This window comes from Poromitra crassiceps (assembly GCF_964638095.1).
Source record: "Poromitra crassiceps genome assembly, chromosome: 26".
NCBI lineage: Eukaryota > Metazoa > Chordata > Actinopteri > Beryciformes > Melamphaidae > Poromitra > Poromitra crassiceps.
Window position 1 is genome coordinate 11,739,635 of NC_139640.1, and position 17,605 is coordinate 11,757,239.

The window sequence follows — 17,605 nt, forward strand, 5'->3', positions numbered from 1 at the left end:
TTGGAAGACAGTAGGATATTGTTGAAAGAAAAATTGCATGTAGGTATGTATTTGAAACAGTGACAGTGAGAAATGGTCTAATCTTACTGTAAACAAATAGTTTCTGATTTGCCTTTTTGACTAGGTTATTGATGTGATGTTTGTAGGTGAGGTGAGTGTCAAGTGTTACTCCGAGGTATTTATAGGTGTCTGTTATCGTTAATGGGTGATTTGCAAAGTGTATGGGGTCAGACATAGATATAGATTTTCTAGGAGAACAAAAGTACATTGCGTAACCAAAAGACCCCACATGTTGTATTGTTTTGCAGTCGTTACCACAGAGGTAGGGTGTGTCTTGTATTGCAAATAGGACTGGGAGGATATGGGCCAAAAATCATATCTTGGTATTTTTAGGATGAATGGCGATACACCAAATACATCTCTGTATTTTCTGCAATGTGGACTAAATGTTCAGTTGTAACTTCTGGTACTTTCACAAAATATTGAGATTTCTCTAAAAGGAGCAGTTCATTCACCCTTTTTAATATGTTTATCTTCTTTAGTTAAAATTGGCTAAGTGTGTGGCAGTGTCTGTGGCGGTGTCAGTCACAATTGTGATGTAATCAGTGATGTCATTAGTGATGTCACTTGAGCAATTGCGATGTCATCAGTGATGTCAGTGTGATGGCATAGATGATGGATAGACCCTTTTCACGGGGGCCATTTTGTATAAAAAAGGCAGGGTAAACACAGATGCAAGCAAAACACTAATGCGGGTTTCCAAATCCCAATCATGGAAGTTGGAAACCCTCATTAGTGTTTTGCTTGCCCTACAAACTAAGCCACCTATAACATATTTATTGCACAGTATTTGTGTTTTACGTTCCTGCTGCTTCAGCTAATGCATTTGGTTGATGCCGTAATTGGTCAATTAATTTTGCTGCTTCAGAGTTTCTTTTTCTAACACCTTGAGACTTTGAGAGTGTGCCAGAATGAACGAAAGACTTGTCTCTCAGTGCTGAATGTGGACACTGGTTGGAGGGTATAGGCTACACTTTTCTATGAGAGAAGTGTTTTTGTAGAAGTGCATTTCATTACATTAACATGTCAGCCATTGAGCAGACAATCTAGAGTGACTTGTTATGATGATGAGTGTGCAGGTAGGGGTGGGGTTCAGTGTCTTCCTCAAGAACACCTTGACAAGATGTAGGTCTCTTGCTGTTGCAGAGATCAAACTTCAGTCTCGCTATAGTCTTAACCAGCGGCGTAACGTCATTGCCATGGGCCCCGGTGCAAATATTTGCTCTGGGCCCTACCTAAGGTTTAAAAGTTTAAAATACATGCTACACCATGTGCTGGGACGCGTCATCAGTCATGTTAACTGGGGTCGTATATTGTTATAGAAAATATGGACTCGCTCATTATTTTTTTACGTCAGGCAGATTGTTAGCCTGGGTAAACCCAGCCTCCACGTGACCTCTGATAGCACATAGATAGAGGGCACGTGGAGGCTGGGTTTACCCAGGCTACGTCAGGACCCCCAAAGGGTAAACAAGAGGGCCGGCTACGCTACGTGAAGGGATATTCCTCCTCCAACTCCATATTATGGTCAATGATGTCACCAGAACCTCACAGGAGACTCCGCTGAAGACACGTCGGAAAGAGAACGTGTTTGTATTTTCCCATACGATGACGCCAATCCACTGAATCCAGTCAACTCAACTTAAAGCTAATAGCATTCGTTAGCCTAGTAAGCTACATGAGGGCTAAGTGCATAATACAGCATGGAAGTTTATTTGGAGTGGGACTGCAGCAGAAAACATAAGTACGTTACGTCTCCCCAAAGCCAGACTCTGGGCCCCGGTGCCCAGACACCATGCACCGCCAGTGAGTCTAACCATGAAGCCACCCTGCTGCCTCATTAGCCATACCATGACAAATAGCCTTTCAGTCAATAATTGCATTCTGAATCGGAGAAACAGAAGTAAAGATAATTGAAAAAAGGAGATGGAGTGTTGGTTTGGCAAACAAAGCCAGCAGCAGATGAGTTGTGGCGGGAACAGATATCTCTGTGAGTCACAAAAAAGTCCAAAGTGACAGGGTTTGGCTAGCCCTACCTTTCATCATCTCATTCATACTGTCGTAATCTTTCATCTTTAATGACTGTGTGTGTGTGTGTGTGTGTGTGTGTGTGTGTGTGTGTGTGTGTGTGTGTGTGTGTGTGTGAGATTGGGTAAGAGTCTGGTACATTGTGGGATAACACACCCTGGACTCAAGACAATACGTCTCTCTATGTACAGTTAGTTTACCTATACACCTTTCTCAAATGTTTTGTGTTGAGCCTAGCACACTGGATTTCAACGGGGAGATGAGTTTGGGTAGGGGGATGGCAGATGAAGTTTGGAACAAGAAAAAACAACCTTAAATAAATATATGCTCATGCCTCTAATCTGTGATTTTTGTAATCTGTGTTTTTGCCCTGTGATATAATACGATTATTCATTCCATATGGTAGTTATTCAAGTGGATAGCCTTAAAAGAGAAAATAGATATTGATTGATTTGGCAGTTTACCATTTTGTGCACGCATCACGGTAGGGTTGTGCGATGTCACACAAATAGCCATCGCGATGGTTCCACAGTGAAACATCGCGATGGTTCCACAGTGAAACATCGCGATGGTTCCACAGTGAAACATCGCGATGGTTCCACAGTGAAACATCGCGATGTTTCTACATGTCATGAGAGACCAGCGGGTTTGGATAGGCTACTACTACAGCACAGAGCCAGGCGACTCAAACGGTAGCCTATCACTACCAGCAATATTGAAAGGCACAAAACAAATAACGTTAACATTACAGATCCTGACCAACAACGTGTGTGTGCGTTGAATTTAACTAGCTGACAGGAAACGGGCAGAATTACCGGCGGCTAACGTTAGCTTCGTGTGGGCTCAGTTTTGAACCTAACGTTACGTTAAGGAGAGATAGAAACACAGCAGCAGCAGGTAGCCTATGTAATGGAAAGAGGTGAGTTGAATTCACAGTTGAAGGCTTGTAACATTACTCACATTAGGTTGAAAACAGGAAACAACGTGAAGTTTCTTCTTTCTCTTAACATTTTCACAACAACACAACCGACTTCTGATTATCCTCCCCACCCCCTCCTCCTCTCCGCTCTACCGCTTCTCTGAACTGGGGATAGGGTACGCTTGTTTAATGCCGCCCGCGCGTCCCACGCATGTCACGGTTGAGTGGAGTTGGCCTTTTTTATTATTAAATCTGCTAAATTTGAATTGGAACAGATAATCACGATGGTCCGTTGTAGAAATCTCAGAGGTCGATGGGTGCCGGCCCATCGGCGATGGTCGATGCCATCGTCCATCGTGCCAACCTAGTAGAGTTGTCACGATACTAGAATTTCTACTTCGATACCGATACTAGGGATGTCACCGTGTCACGAATGTCACTATTTTCTGGCTTATTTTCAGTAAATGGCCTCATGTCTAGACCGTTGGCTTTGAAACAACCTTCTTCTTATCTTGGGTATCTTCATCTTCTCCACTGGCTGTAAGTCAAGTGACTCGCTGCAAATCTCTGGTTCTTCTCACAGCAGTCAGTCAGGTAGATGTTCACTCTGTTTCTCCTTCTATTTGAGACCATCACAAACAGCATGTGAACATCAGAAGGCTTAGACAGTACATTGCCTTTAGCAGCGGTGCCATTTGATATTGCCACAGACAGAGTTGCTGCAGTGGACTGTGTGTGTGTGTGTGTGTGTGTGTGTGTGTGTGTGTGTGTGTGTGTGTGTGTGTGTGTGTGTGTGTGTGTGTGTGTGTGTGTGTGTGTGTGTGTGTGTGTGTGTGTGTGTGAGTGATAGGCTAATATCGTAGTGAGGATGTAACGGAGCCCGTGATAGGCTAATATCGTAGTGAGGATGTAACGGAGCCCGTGCCGTGTTCCCACTCAACCTCAACATTGCTGAGAAGAAACACATGGTTGTGTGCCAGCAGATATAACTGGAGACTTAACGCTAAAATCAACTAGCAGGCCGTTATTAATAATTTAAACCAACCTTACATCACCTTCCTTCAAGCCTTACATAAGCAACTGAATGACCAAAGGCCTGCATCAAAGAATCTATCAATGACTTAAGGTGCGTTCACACCGATCTATTCAAGTTCTTCGCTGGCATCGAGTTTACATACAAAGTCAATGCAAACGAGCGATTGAGCGTATATTCGCCCGGGAGAAAAATCGCTGGGCGTCCGAGCGACAGAGACAGAGCGATAGGGAGAAAATACGCTCGTCGCCCGAGATGAAATATCCCAACTCGAGCGAAATTACGCCGGCATCAGTCGCTCGCTGTTCAACGCTGATTGGCTGCCGTGTGAGAGCGAGTCAAGGATCACACTGGCTTGGAACAAACCGCTGGTTTATTGTGTGGCAACAAACCGCATTGACAGCTGATTGACAGGCTGACAGCTGACATGAAGTGAAGTCTGTACTACCGGTATAGAGCTCGCGTTAGGAGCACGCTGATAGGCTTAGCTTGTAAACAACTACGGTGGCTCGTAGTGGACAAACATCATGACATTGCGTAACGTTATAGCCCCCAGATGTCCGTCAATTCTTGTGCCTGTTGACGAGCGATTTAAACAGAGCGACAGAGCGATTCCAAAGGGTTGAATCGAGCGACAGAGAGAAAAATAAATATCTCGGTGTGAACACAGCTTTACAAGGGCAAATTTTTTCCCCTCATGCACACTAGATTGTCAGGAACAAAGACCTACAGTGTAAAATAAATGGTGTATTCTTTGTCCTCCCTTTGATCGTCGAAATGGGTTTTGAACAATTGTGTTAGTTTTGATAACTAGGAAAAGCAACAAAAGAAGTGGCAGCCATGTTATCATCAATCACCTCCGTCAACAAAGAGGCTGTGAAATTGTTTTCTCCCCTCTAATCTTTTCTGCTTTGCTTCGTCCTTTGGTTGCCAGGTTTGTACAATTAGTCGCCTGGCAACACGACACAGCCCCTGGCTCTGGAGATGGTCTTTTGCCAGGCTATGTGCACACAGGGTACACTACAGACTACACACTACACACACACTACACACTACACACACACTACACTAGGGATGGGCATTTCTAGCAAAAACACTATTCGAAATTCGCTGGCCAAATTCGACTTTTAATCGAAATTCGAAAATAAAAATAAAAATGTAAAAAAAAAGAAAAATGTAAAAAAAATAATAATAATAATTTGTGAGTGAAATGTTGCATTGTCTGTCTCCCCTGATTCTAAGTCTAAGGCTTTATTAATTAATATAAAAAGCTTCTGCTGTGGATTTTTAGCTCAAACAAGCATTGCACCACTGAAGTAAAGAACATTGACATTTTCGAAAATAAAAAACAGTTTTGACAATCATGAGTGGTTCATTAAATATTTAGTAGGCTCAGGTCTGAGTGCCAAAGGGGTGCCAAAGTCACCCCCTCTCCCTCTTCATGGGATTTCATCCGCCATTCATTTTTCCATAAACCTTGCTTAAAATGCTTATAAAAATTGTTTTACTTGCTCAAACCAAGCGATTCGACTATACTTAGAGAATCAGGGGAGACAATGCAACATTTCACAAAAAAAAAAAAAAAAATCGAATTTCAATAATAAAAGTCGACCTTGATAATAACAACGATTATTCGAAAATTCGAAATTCGATGCCCATCCCTACACTACACACTACACACTACACACACACTACACACTACACACACACTACATATGCAGAAGTAGAAGAGATCTTAACGTAAGGCTGCTTGCCATTTCCATAGCCTCCTTGCTGCATCAAAGCTCTCAGGATGGAGTGGAACCAGAGTGCCTGGCCGCCATTGTTGACTAAAAATGACCTGCGCTTCATCTGAATAATTCAAGAATCTCACAGGTTATTTAATGAAATATATATCCAAGAAAACCAAATATGGTATCCATATATTTTGATATATTAAATAAATATATAAGATATACATGTGAAGCATATATCTGAAAAGTAAGGGGGAGAAACAAGCGGAAGCTACATTTTGTAGTGACATGGCTTATTAATACCACTCTCACTGTACACTCATCTCCTGTGTGTCTCGAGTGACATGGGCGGTTTTACCCCACTCGCACGCCATCCGTTTAACATTTTGTGGGCGTTCCCACACATGCCGACTGTCTCTCTGGTTGTGTCATGAATAGGGGTGTCAAAAATAATCGATTATAAGATGCATCGCGATTCGCGATGCGGACGTGCACGATTCTGCATCGATTCACAAATGTCAAAATCGATTATTAAAAAATAATAATAATAATAATCAAATAAAATATAATGGAAGTACATGCAGTTGTTTATTTTAATTATGGATCATAATACAATGCAATTCCAAATGCACTTTTATTTTAAAAGTAGCCACACAGTGAGAAAAAAGAAAGTGAGAAAAAATATATCCTGTATTGGGGGGGGGAAAAAGTGATGCATCGATTTGAGATGCATTGAGATGCATCGATAATCGTAATCGAATCGAATCGTAGCCCTCTGAATCATAATCGAATCGTGAGGCCAGTGAAGATTCACAGCCCTAGTCATGAAACATGTTTTTTTTTCTCTTTTACCTATCTTATCTTCTGTGACATGGCTCTCTAGTTGAGGAGACCTGGGGGCCTTAGTGCAGTGGTGCTGGAGACAGTTGAGAATGTGTGAGCTGTCAGCACTTAGCCGTTGTCGGGTGCCTCCAGGCACCTTGACAAGGCCTCCATTGACCACTGGCACTAACTGAAAGGGAGGACAAGAACAGGTCATTCTCTGAGAGAGAGGCAATGCAAATAAAGCTTGTACTGTGCTTTAGAGAGGGAAATGTTCTTTGATGCCTCAATCTTTTCACATCCGTTCAATACCTGCTGAGCTTTTTCTTCTGGTTCTTTGGTTGTGTGGAGAGATGTTTAGGGTCAGTTTTGATCCTGAAAGGGGTCGTTGTCCAGGAGCAGGGATGACTCATTCTCCTCCTGGTCGGGTCACGGTACTGCTCAGTCTGTGAGCGCTCCAGGCTCCAGCAGCACTAATCACTTTAGTCCATCCAATTATGAGCTGTTGGCCGTTTTCTTGGAGACTCGACCGGTCTTTCTTCATGCTTATTTTGTAAATGAATTCCTTTACACAGCTTTTGTTCAAACTGTCTTGTTATTCTGTCTTTGTCTTTATTTAAGATCCCCATTAGCTACAGCAGAGCTGCAGCTATTCTTCCTGGGGTCAAACAACGTGCATAGTTTCAAGATATCACATACAAAATGTACATTCTGTATAAAAAAAATACATTCTGTTTCTGTACAAACGGTACAATTTCGGATATTACATACATAGATATTGCATACATCAGAATTACCTACATACCATTACAGATGTGTAGAATATACATAAAACTACATCACTTTATAGAGCTATTTGCTTTCCCAGAGGTTTGAATAACACTGGCTGTACGTCGCTGTAGCTCTACTAGCTATGACCATCCCATAGCCTCTACAGAAGTACGAAAAAAACAAATTTTAGAGTTCAAACTTTGTCAAGGAAACAAGATTCACAAAGGCAAAGCCAACAAAACTTTAATAATAATAATAATAATACATTTTATTTAAAAGCGCCTCTCAGGTCACTCAAGGACACTTTACAGAGTTAAAATCAGATGCAAAACAACAGATAAAAGCAAAACGGTATGAAATATAAGAAGAGTGCAAGAGAAACAAAACTTTAGCTGATGTGTCAGACAGCCTGATATCAGATTCAGACTGAATCGTCAATTCACTTACAGACTCCAGTTCCTTCTTTGGCAGCAGCCGACCTGGTTCACAGGTCTGGAGCCAGCAGGCAACTGATGCACGTGATCCAATCCAATCCAATCCACTTTATTTATAAAGTACCGGTATGTTTAAAAACAACAAGGTAGCCCAGACCTTTTCAGAAGCCAGGCGATCACAGGTCTGGAGCAGTTGGCAACTGATGCGCGTGATAGCCCAGACCTTTTCAGTAGGGATGGGCATCGAATTTCGAATTTTCGAATAATCGCTGTTATTATCAAGGTCGACTTTTATTATTGAAAGTCGAAATTAGATTTTTTTTTTTTTTTTTTTGTGAGTGAAATGTTGCATTGTCTCCCCTGATTCTAAAGGTCCTTACACATCAAGAGCGATGCGAATATATGGCACGAAATTGCGATGCGAGTTTTGACCCAGCTGTCAATCACAGCCACAGATGTGTACACGTCGGAAGCGAATTTCTGATAAATCGACTGTGGTTCGAAAAAATAAACACCGCAATAACGCTCAGCGAAACTTCGCCGTTGGTATGCACGGTTGCATTGACTGATATAGGTTCGGAAAATATTATTGACGTGCGAATTAATCGCACGAAAAAAACGCTCCCGATGTGTAAGGACCTTAAGTATAGTCGAATCGCTTGGTTTGAGCAAGTAAAACAATTTTTTATAAGCATTTTAAGCAAGGTTTATGGAAAAATGAATGGCGGATGAAATCCCATGAAGAGGGAGAGGGGGTGACTTTGGCACCCCTTTGGCACTCAGACCTGAGCCTACTAAATATTTAATGAACCACTCATGATTGTCAAAACTGTTTTTTATTTGCGAAAATGTCAATGTCATGTAACATGTTCTTTACTTCAGTGGTGCAATGCTTGTTTGCGCTAAAAATCCACAGCAAAAGCTTTTTCTATTAATTAATAAAGCCTTAGACTTAGAATCAGGGGAGACAATGCAACATTTCACTGACAATTTTTTTTATTTTTATTTTTTTTTACATGTTTTTTTTAATTTTCGAATTTCGATTAAAAGTTGACTTTGGCCAGCGAATTTCGAATAGTGTTTTTGCTAGAAATGCCCATCCCTACTTTTCAGAAGCCAGGCGATCACAGGTCTGGAGCAGTTGGCAACTGATGCACGTGATAGCCCAGACCTTTTCAGAAGCCAGGCGATCACAGGTCTGGAGCAGTTGGCAACTGATGCGCGTGATAGCCCAGACTAGGGCTGTCACTTTTCATTCGAAATTCGAATGCAACTTCGAATGTGGGGGGAGGGGTTCGTTTTCGAAATGTAATTTGAATGTTCGAATTTTTTTTTTTTTTTTTATTATTAATTTTTTTATTTTTTTTATGAACCAAAATTAACCAACTGCTGCTTGCTGGTAATGTTAATCCCATGTCAGAAAAAGTCTCCAGATTTGTCGCGTTAGTCTCTTCTGAGAAAGATTGTCTCCAGGGTCTGAAAAGTTGTCTCGAGTTGGATGCAGCCAAGTTTGTGAGGCAGTGTTGTGACTGTGAGCGTCCAAGCTAACACGTTGGGCTGATGCCCGGTGGCCTGCAGTGGGTTGCACCAGCTGTGCGTAAGTTGAAACGTAAGCTAGTTTGAACGTAAAGTCTCACTAAGTCCGCGTTTACGCACTACTAAAAATATTTGGGTTGCACCAAGTGAAATAGTTACAACGTAGGCATAAGTTAGAACTTAAAATTTACACCTACGTCTTACTAGGTGTAAAGTCCTCCGTAAAATAGCAGTCAGCACGGATTGCAACTTGGCACCGTGGCGCATCGTTGTTTTGCGTCCGCAACGCGCTCTCCGTGATAAATTACACCCTTTGATATTTATGACTCACGCTTTTGTTTCCCACAAGCTGCAGCACTGCATACAAATTAAAATAACCGCAACAATTTAGTGAGGCAGGATGGTGGTATAGCCTACAATACTGATGAAGAGCTCACAGATAAACGTTAACAGTAATATGAACCTAAACGAACGTTACTCAATAACGTTCTCATTTGATTAGTGTTGATGAAATATGAAAGCACTAATTTGCGGTGGGCAACATGTCCTGTTTTCACTCCACTTAAACAACCGTAAATAAACACCGTTTCCACCGTGCTTTTCACTGATTGGTCACAGATACTGTACGCGTCATTGTCTGCGACACTATTTTGGTTAGTATGGACTTTAGGGTCTACTAGTTAAGATGTACCTTACGTCTCCGTGGTGCAACCAAACAAAGACACAACTTTAGTGTCAAACTAACTAGTTTGAACGTAGCAGTTAGTGTGGACTTTACACCCTAACTTAAGACAGAACTTACGTTCAGCTGGTGCAACAGGCTGCTGGACTGAATTTTTTTTTTTTTTTTTTTTTTTAATTAACCAAAAAACTTCGAATATATTCGAACGAATTTCGGGCAATTAAAGTTCGTTCGAATTTTATTTTGGGGAAAAAGTGACAGCCCTAGCCCAGACCTTTTCAGAAGCCAGGCGATCACAGGTCTGGAGCAGTTGGCAACTGATGCGCGTGATAGCCCAGACCTTTTCAGAAGCCAGGCGATCACAGGTCTGGAGCAGTTGGCAACTGATGCGCGTGATAGCCCAGACCTTTTCAGAAGCCAGGCGATCACAGGTCTGGAGCAGTTGGCAACTGATGCACGTGATAGCCCAGACCTTTTCAGAAGCCAGGCGATCACAGGTCTGGAGCAGTTGGCAACTGATGCGCGTGATAGCCAAGACCTTTTCAGAAGCCAGGCGATCACAGGTCTGGAGCAGTTGGCAACTGATGCGCGTGATAGCCCAGACCTTTTCAGAAGCCAGGCGATCACAGGTCTGGAGCAGTTGGCAACTGATGCACGTGATAGCCAAGACCTTTTCAGAAGCCAGGCGATCACAGGTCTGGAGCAGTTGGCAACTGATGCGCGTGATAGCCCAGACCTTTTCAGAAGCCAGGCGATCACAGGTCTGGAGCAGTTGGCAACTGATGCACGTGATAGCCCAGACCTTTTCAGAAGCCAGGCGATCACAGGTCTGGAGCAGTTGGCAACTGATGCGCGTGATAGCCCAGACCTTTTCAGAAGCCAGGCGATCACAGCGCTCATACCGCTGCATTTTCCAATTGCCTGTTTGACAGCTCATTGCAGGCTATTTACACATCATGCTTCAGGGCTTTGGAGTGCCCTGGCTCAGCTTCATCATGACTGAAAGGCACTGGGAACAAGGCTTTAAAGTGCCCTGGCTCAGCTTCATCATCACTGAAAGGCACTGGGAACAAGGCTTTAAAGTGCCCTGGCTCAGCTTCATCATGACTGAAAGGCACTGGGAACAAGGCTTTAAAGTGCCCTGGCTCAGCTTCATCATCACTGAAAGGCACTGGGAACAAGGCTTTAAAGTGCCCTGGCTCAGCTTCATCATGACTGAAAGGCACTGGGAACAAGGCTTTAAAGTGCCCTGGCTCAGCTTCACCATGACTGAAAGGCACTGGGAACAAGGCTTTAAAGTGCCCTGGCTCAGCTTCATCATGACTGAAAGGCACTGGGAACAAGGCTTTAAAGTGCCCTGGCTCAGCTTCATCATAACTGAAAGGCACTGGGAACAAGGCTTTAAAGTGCCCTGGCTCAGCTTCATCATGACTGAAAGGCACTGGGAACAAGGCTTTAAAGTGCCCTGGCTCAGCTTCATCATGACTGAAAGGCACTGGGAACAAGGCTTTAAAGTGCCCTGGCTCAGCTTCACCATGACTGAAAGGCACTGGGAACAAGGCTTTAAAGTGCCCTGGCTCAGCTACATCATGACTGAAAGGCACTGGGAACAAGGCTTTAAAGTGCCCTGGCTCAGCTTCATCATGACTGAAAGGCACTGGGAACAAGGCTTTAAAGTGCCCTGGCTCAGCTTCATCATGACTGAAAGGCACTGGGAACAAGGCTTTAAAGTGCCCTGGCTCAGCTTCATCATGACTGAAAGGCACTGGGAACAAGGCTTTCCATAAGCCACCATGGGAGTGATGAATATCTACTAATAATAATAACTCCGGAGCAGTTTTCCCACGCCCTCCTCAACTCACTGGCTTCACTGACAGGATGCTTGTGGCTTTGCAGAAAGCCTGGAAGTATCCTACTGTAAGATTGAAAGAACTGAGGTATACACTAGGGCTGCACAATGAATCGTATTTTCATCGTCATCGCAATATGAACATGCGCAATAAACACATCGCAAAGACTGCCTGAAACGCAATGAATAACAAAAGTGGTTTTATTGACATGCGTCATGCATTCCCACTCAGCATCTGATCATTTTGTCTTGTGTTGTAAATCCAGCGTACACCTTTGAACATGTCAATGTTGTTGGGCTCCTCCCAGGTGTGAGTGTGTGGGTCTATGCATTTGTGTATAAAGAGGCAAAGTGACCGCCTACTTCCTGCTTCAGCACTGTACCAGAAATTTTCATCCGCCATTTATTTTCCCATAAACATTTCGTAAAATGCTTATAAAAATAGTTTTGCTTTGTCAAACCAAACGGTTCAGCTAGATTTAGAATCATACAAAGGCGTTTTATTTTGACCGAGTCTGTGACATGATGGCAGTGACAGCATAGGGCTTCATCCAGTGAATACACATGACCTGTTGCATCAGAAATGGAGCACACAGCGCCCCCTTGAGGTCCTGAGAGAAGTCATGTGCCTCTTTAGCAGCAGACCTTGGATCCAGGAACACGTTAACGTAGAGAGGGGGCCACTGCCCTCTTTCAACCTGCAACAGGTTTAACGAGCTCCGCAACAGAAGGCTGCTGAATGCAAAGTGTGCTACTAATTGTTGACAGGGGAATTATTGTCACTCAGTTCCTGCTAAAAACAAGTTTGATGCTAATCACTGTAATGGGTGGGCATTTTAGAGGAAGTCATGTCACTGTAATCTGTACTAATTAGTTGGAAAATAATCTTACTGGTGGTGTACAATTACACTGTGTGCCACACTTAATAGAGATCTCTCTATGGTGTTGTCCGTACACCACCTAGCTATATTTCAATCATGAGAGCCCAGTCGGTAAGATTTAATTTGAAGGAAAGGGGAAGAGTCACAAGATTAATGTTTGCCGTTTTTCAAGCAGTTGTCATCAAATCTGGGTGGTGCCTGTTTTCTAATAAGATTCACTGAAAGCAGAGGACAACAGAGTCTGTTTTTATCTGGGCCTCCTCAGACCATTTAGCTATAATAACACAGAGGTTCCTTGACTCAGAGCTTACTCAGTAGAGCTTTGAGATGACGTCTGCATGCAGCTGTATTCTGACCTTCACAAACATGCACTTGTTGGTGGGCTTGTTTGTGGAACACTAAATAGTGTTCTCTTCTCCTGCCTCAGATCATGTCTTGTGTTCCAACAGAGAACATTCAGTGAAGATAGCAGCACTATAACATTTCATGTCAAAATTGAAGTTTACGTGTACAGCTCGTTACTACATTGATTATATATGTATATAATTTTTTTATTGTTTCGTTTTTCAGACATCATTCCATCAATACAACTATAGACGGGACAGAACCCAAAACAAACAATATTCAAATAAGTTGCATACAATGCGACAGTGTCCGACTGCGAGTGCGCAATCTGAAAAGAACAATTTTCTCCCACCCCGCAAACTTAGTCCCATATCCAGTTGATTGTACAAATTTGTTTTAAATGGTAAAGAAAAAAAAGCAAGTAAACGAATTCAAACTTCAAAATCTCGAAACTTACATCTTCTCTGACTTGTAGATATCTAAACCAATGCGTGTTGGGCAACTCAAATTTCCTCTTCAGAAGGTCGAAAGAGGCGAACTGCATTGATTATAAATTACTTTTTTTTAACTACTTCCCATGGTGACGTGAGTCTTGTCTCCTTCCAGCATGTGTATGCAGCTTGGCAGTGTGTGACGTGCTAATGAGTGAATGTGCTGTTCCACCATGTTGTGATATATGAGCTTTAGCAGCTTGGAGCAGGCCTGTGTTGATGACAAGTTACTGATGCCCCCTGATGCTGCACTATTCATCTAATGGCACTGTGGCCCGAGGCTGCAGCAGTGTCAATATAGCCGGGGACTGGAGGACTTCTCTCTATTCACCTTATTCTTTGCCCATACAAGGACGCTTCTGCATGACGTCATTTCGTAATCGTCTTTCCAGTTTTAAACACGGAAGTAGATTACGCCTACCGCAGTCACTTAGACTTGCCAAAAAGCTGTTTTCAAGCTAAAAAAAACCCAAACTGTTTTAAAGTTTTAATATTTGTCGGGTGAGTAACGTAACATATATGTGACCAGTTTATCAGAATAACGCCTATTGGAAATCTTTAACGAGCAGTGAGGACCGGGAGCGCTGACTGTGCTGACACCGGTCGGACTAGCTATCTGTCAAACCCTACTGTAGTTAGGCTACTGGCAGTGAGAAAACACTGTCGACGTGCTTTTGTAACTAACGTTAAATGCCGACCGGGTACAGCCATCGGCTCCTCGCAGCAGTAACGTTATGAACATGTAACTGAAGTTGGCCGCAGTGTAGCTTAATTCTGAATGTTGCCAAACTTCATTCATACTGACGTTTTATTTTGAAAATGGCCGCCAACTAGCGCTGAACCGGAAGAACAAATACGTTGCGTCAAACGCGGAAGAGAGAAAAAGTGGGCGTGGTGAATAAGGTGAATAGAGACACTGCATGAAATAGGCCACGCCCATCACGGGGGAAAAGCTCAGTTCATTTCCACACACCAGCGTCATTTTCCTTGAATTAAACATAGCTAAAAGCTGTTGTGTGGTGGGGCTGCGCAGACAACACATGCAAAAAAAAACTCGCCAGTTTTTTTGTACTCCTGAGCAAAACAAGGAAGCCATTGAGAATTGGCGAGAAGAAAAATGTGGATCTAGCTGTCAAGGAAGTAAGTTGGAGTGTTCATCTTCCGTATATACGATCTTTTTGTGCAACACACAACCATGCACATAGGAGAACGCCAGTATTGGGGGGGGGTTTCTGTTTGCCCCCGTTTTGGGCGTGGTTTCTGAATGATGACGCGCTCTGCAGTATCTCAGTCTCCAGCCACGCCCCCTCACTATTTATGTCATGACAGCAGTTGACCTTCCACCCCGCCATGTGTAGACCTATAGCCTTTTCTGTGTTTAGGTTGACATGTCAACACTTCATAGCAGGCCAGGAGCAAGAGGACTTCTGAGGCTCCACAACATCTCCGATGCCCTTGAGGCACGCTTTTAGACCAAACATTTTTATTATCTCCTTTGTTGAAAGTGAAATCCATTAGTCAGGCAGTTACTCTCTCAGCTTGCAAAGGCTTTAACTTAGCTACAGTAACAGTATCTGGGGACTTCTAACAAGTGAAGTGAGCCATTCTGCCTCAGGAGATGCTACAGTAGAGGAGATCATTGCAACGGTTTGATTTCCAAAGATTAGAATTATGTTGGAACTGTCCAACATCCAAGAAATTGGATTAGTAAGCAAACAAACTAAAGAAGAAGCATCTTATAGAGACAGTCCGCATGTCTGGGAACGCCCATACAGGCTCTAGGAACGCCCACAATAGACGCTGGTTCAGCTGGCTCAGCCTGGCTGGGGGCGTGGTCAGGGTGGGGTAAAAACCCCCGTTCTATCCATTCAGCAAAGTTAGAATTGAGCTGATAGCCCAGCCCAGGCAGACACGATCGGGGATTTAACCACCGCAGTAAACGCACATCTGAGCAGACGTCTTGTGTTCTGCTCTAGAACCCCCAAACCTGTAGTTTAGAGCCGCAGCACCGTCTTTTGGTGAGTCAGCCCATTGAGATCTATGGGTGGTTTTACCCCACTCGCGCGCCAGCCGTTTAACATTTTGTGGGCATTCCCACACATGCGGACTGTCTCTATAATTTCACCAGTGCTACTTAAATTTCATATAGGTCCATCTCTTGAATGTAGGCCCTTTGCAAAATGTGTTTGATAAAACTTCAGCCTGGAGTCGTGGAGCTGTTGAACAGTCACGTGAGATGTATCCAGACTCAGAGACTGTTTTGCATATCATTTCCATGTTTTCCTGTAGGAATTCAATAGAGCATGCAAGTTATTAGGGGTGTCACGATACACTCAGTTCACGATACGATACGTATCACGATACTGGGTTCACGATAACGATACGATACGATTTTAACAATATTTTTTTAAACTTGAATAATGACAATATATGACTGGAAAAGTAGTATTTTATTTGAAATGCACAAATACAAAACATGCTGTTGTGGGAAATTGTTATTACAATAACAACTAGAAAAAACATGAGATTGGAGATAAGGCTTATCTTGAAATAGAATGAGTTACACCGTCACTTAGATTTACTTTGAACTAAAAGGTTTCTCAGCAGTATAAATTCTCATTATGCATCTTCAGTTTTTCTTCAAACTCAAACAACAAGACTTTTCTTAGTCTATTTTTTATGCATATTCAGTTTTTCCTGTCAAGTAAACAGTTTTGCCAGAAACTCAATTGAATGGTTTCTCTCCTGTATAACTTATCATGTGTCTCTTCAGAGACTTGTTCAACTGAACTACTTTCCACACATTGAACTTCAACAAACAAAGACGTTTCTTAGTCTATTAAAAAAAAAAAAAACGCGATATGTGATTTCATCTCAACGATACATATCGTGACGTTTTACTATCGCGAAATTTCGTGGGACGATATATTGTGACACCCCTACAAGTTAGCCATGTGGCACAGCAACAACAGCACAACAGACACTCCTCATATTCTTCTCCAAACTCTCTGACCCAGTGTTGTGTTGCACTAACTACACCAGTGATGTCACATCCTCTAACTACACCAGTGATGTCACATCCTCTGACATGCCCAGAATTGTCTTGGCGCTTATTCTTTGCCAATGTCCACATCCTTCAACAGCTGTATCTGCTGCAAACAGACACGCTGCAGTTTGTCTAGTATCCAAGCAAGCTGTGGCATGTGCAATCAGCCTGGAGGAACATCTATTCTGAGTATTACTAGCTAGAGTACAGCTTTTTCTTTCTTCACTTAAAGACCCCTTAAAGCAGGGATGTCAGAGATACGGCCCCAGGTTTCATCCGGCCCGCGAGATGTTTTGGAATATATATATATATTTTTTTTTTAATTAATTTTTTTATTATTATTATTAAATTCGCACCCCATTATCATGAACTACGTGTGGCTAATAAGCAAGCTAAGAGTTCATTCATAAGTTAATTAACCTGCACTACAAGGAAGTATGTCCGTAGGTCATCAGGTGTAAACAAAGCCGCCATGATGCCACGCTGGAATTGAATCGCGCATTCGGCTACCTACCAAAAAACAAAGGAATCAACAAGATGCTGTCGAAAAAGAGAAAGGTTGACACGGAATGCAGGCAGTTTCAAGAGAAATGGAAAGAGCAGTATTTCTTGTCAATATGTTGCATCTTGCACTTTGTTGCAGTTCTCTGCTTTATGTACTTTGTTATTGATGGGTATCTGTGATGCAGGCGTTCTTGAATGATTCCAAATAATAAATCCACGTGTAGCCTAAATATCCATGTGTTGAGTCGAATTGATTTTAGTAAAAAAAAAAATCCGGCCCCCATGAGGTCTCAGTTGAACAAATCCGGCCCTCTACCTAATATGAGTCTGACACCCCTGCCTTAAAGTCTGAAATACTACTGATGTAGTCAGTCACTCACACTCACTCCTACACACACACACACACACACACACACACACACACACACACACACAAATCCTGAATGTCCTTTGCTAATCTTCTCCCTCACT

The 17,605-nt window shown here is 42.7% G+C and overlaps 1 protein-coding gene across 1 annotated transcript in view; it reads left to right on the plus strand.

Moving 5' to 3' along the window:
• The window catches only part of slc9a1a (solute carrier family 9 member A1a), a 61,238-nt gene that overhangs the window by 9,715 nt on the left and 33,918 nt on the right, over positions 1-17,605 (plus strand). The gene's annotated exons all lie outside the window — the stretch shown is intronic.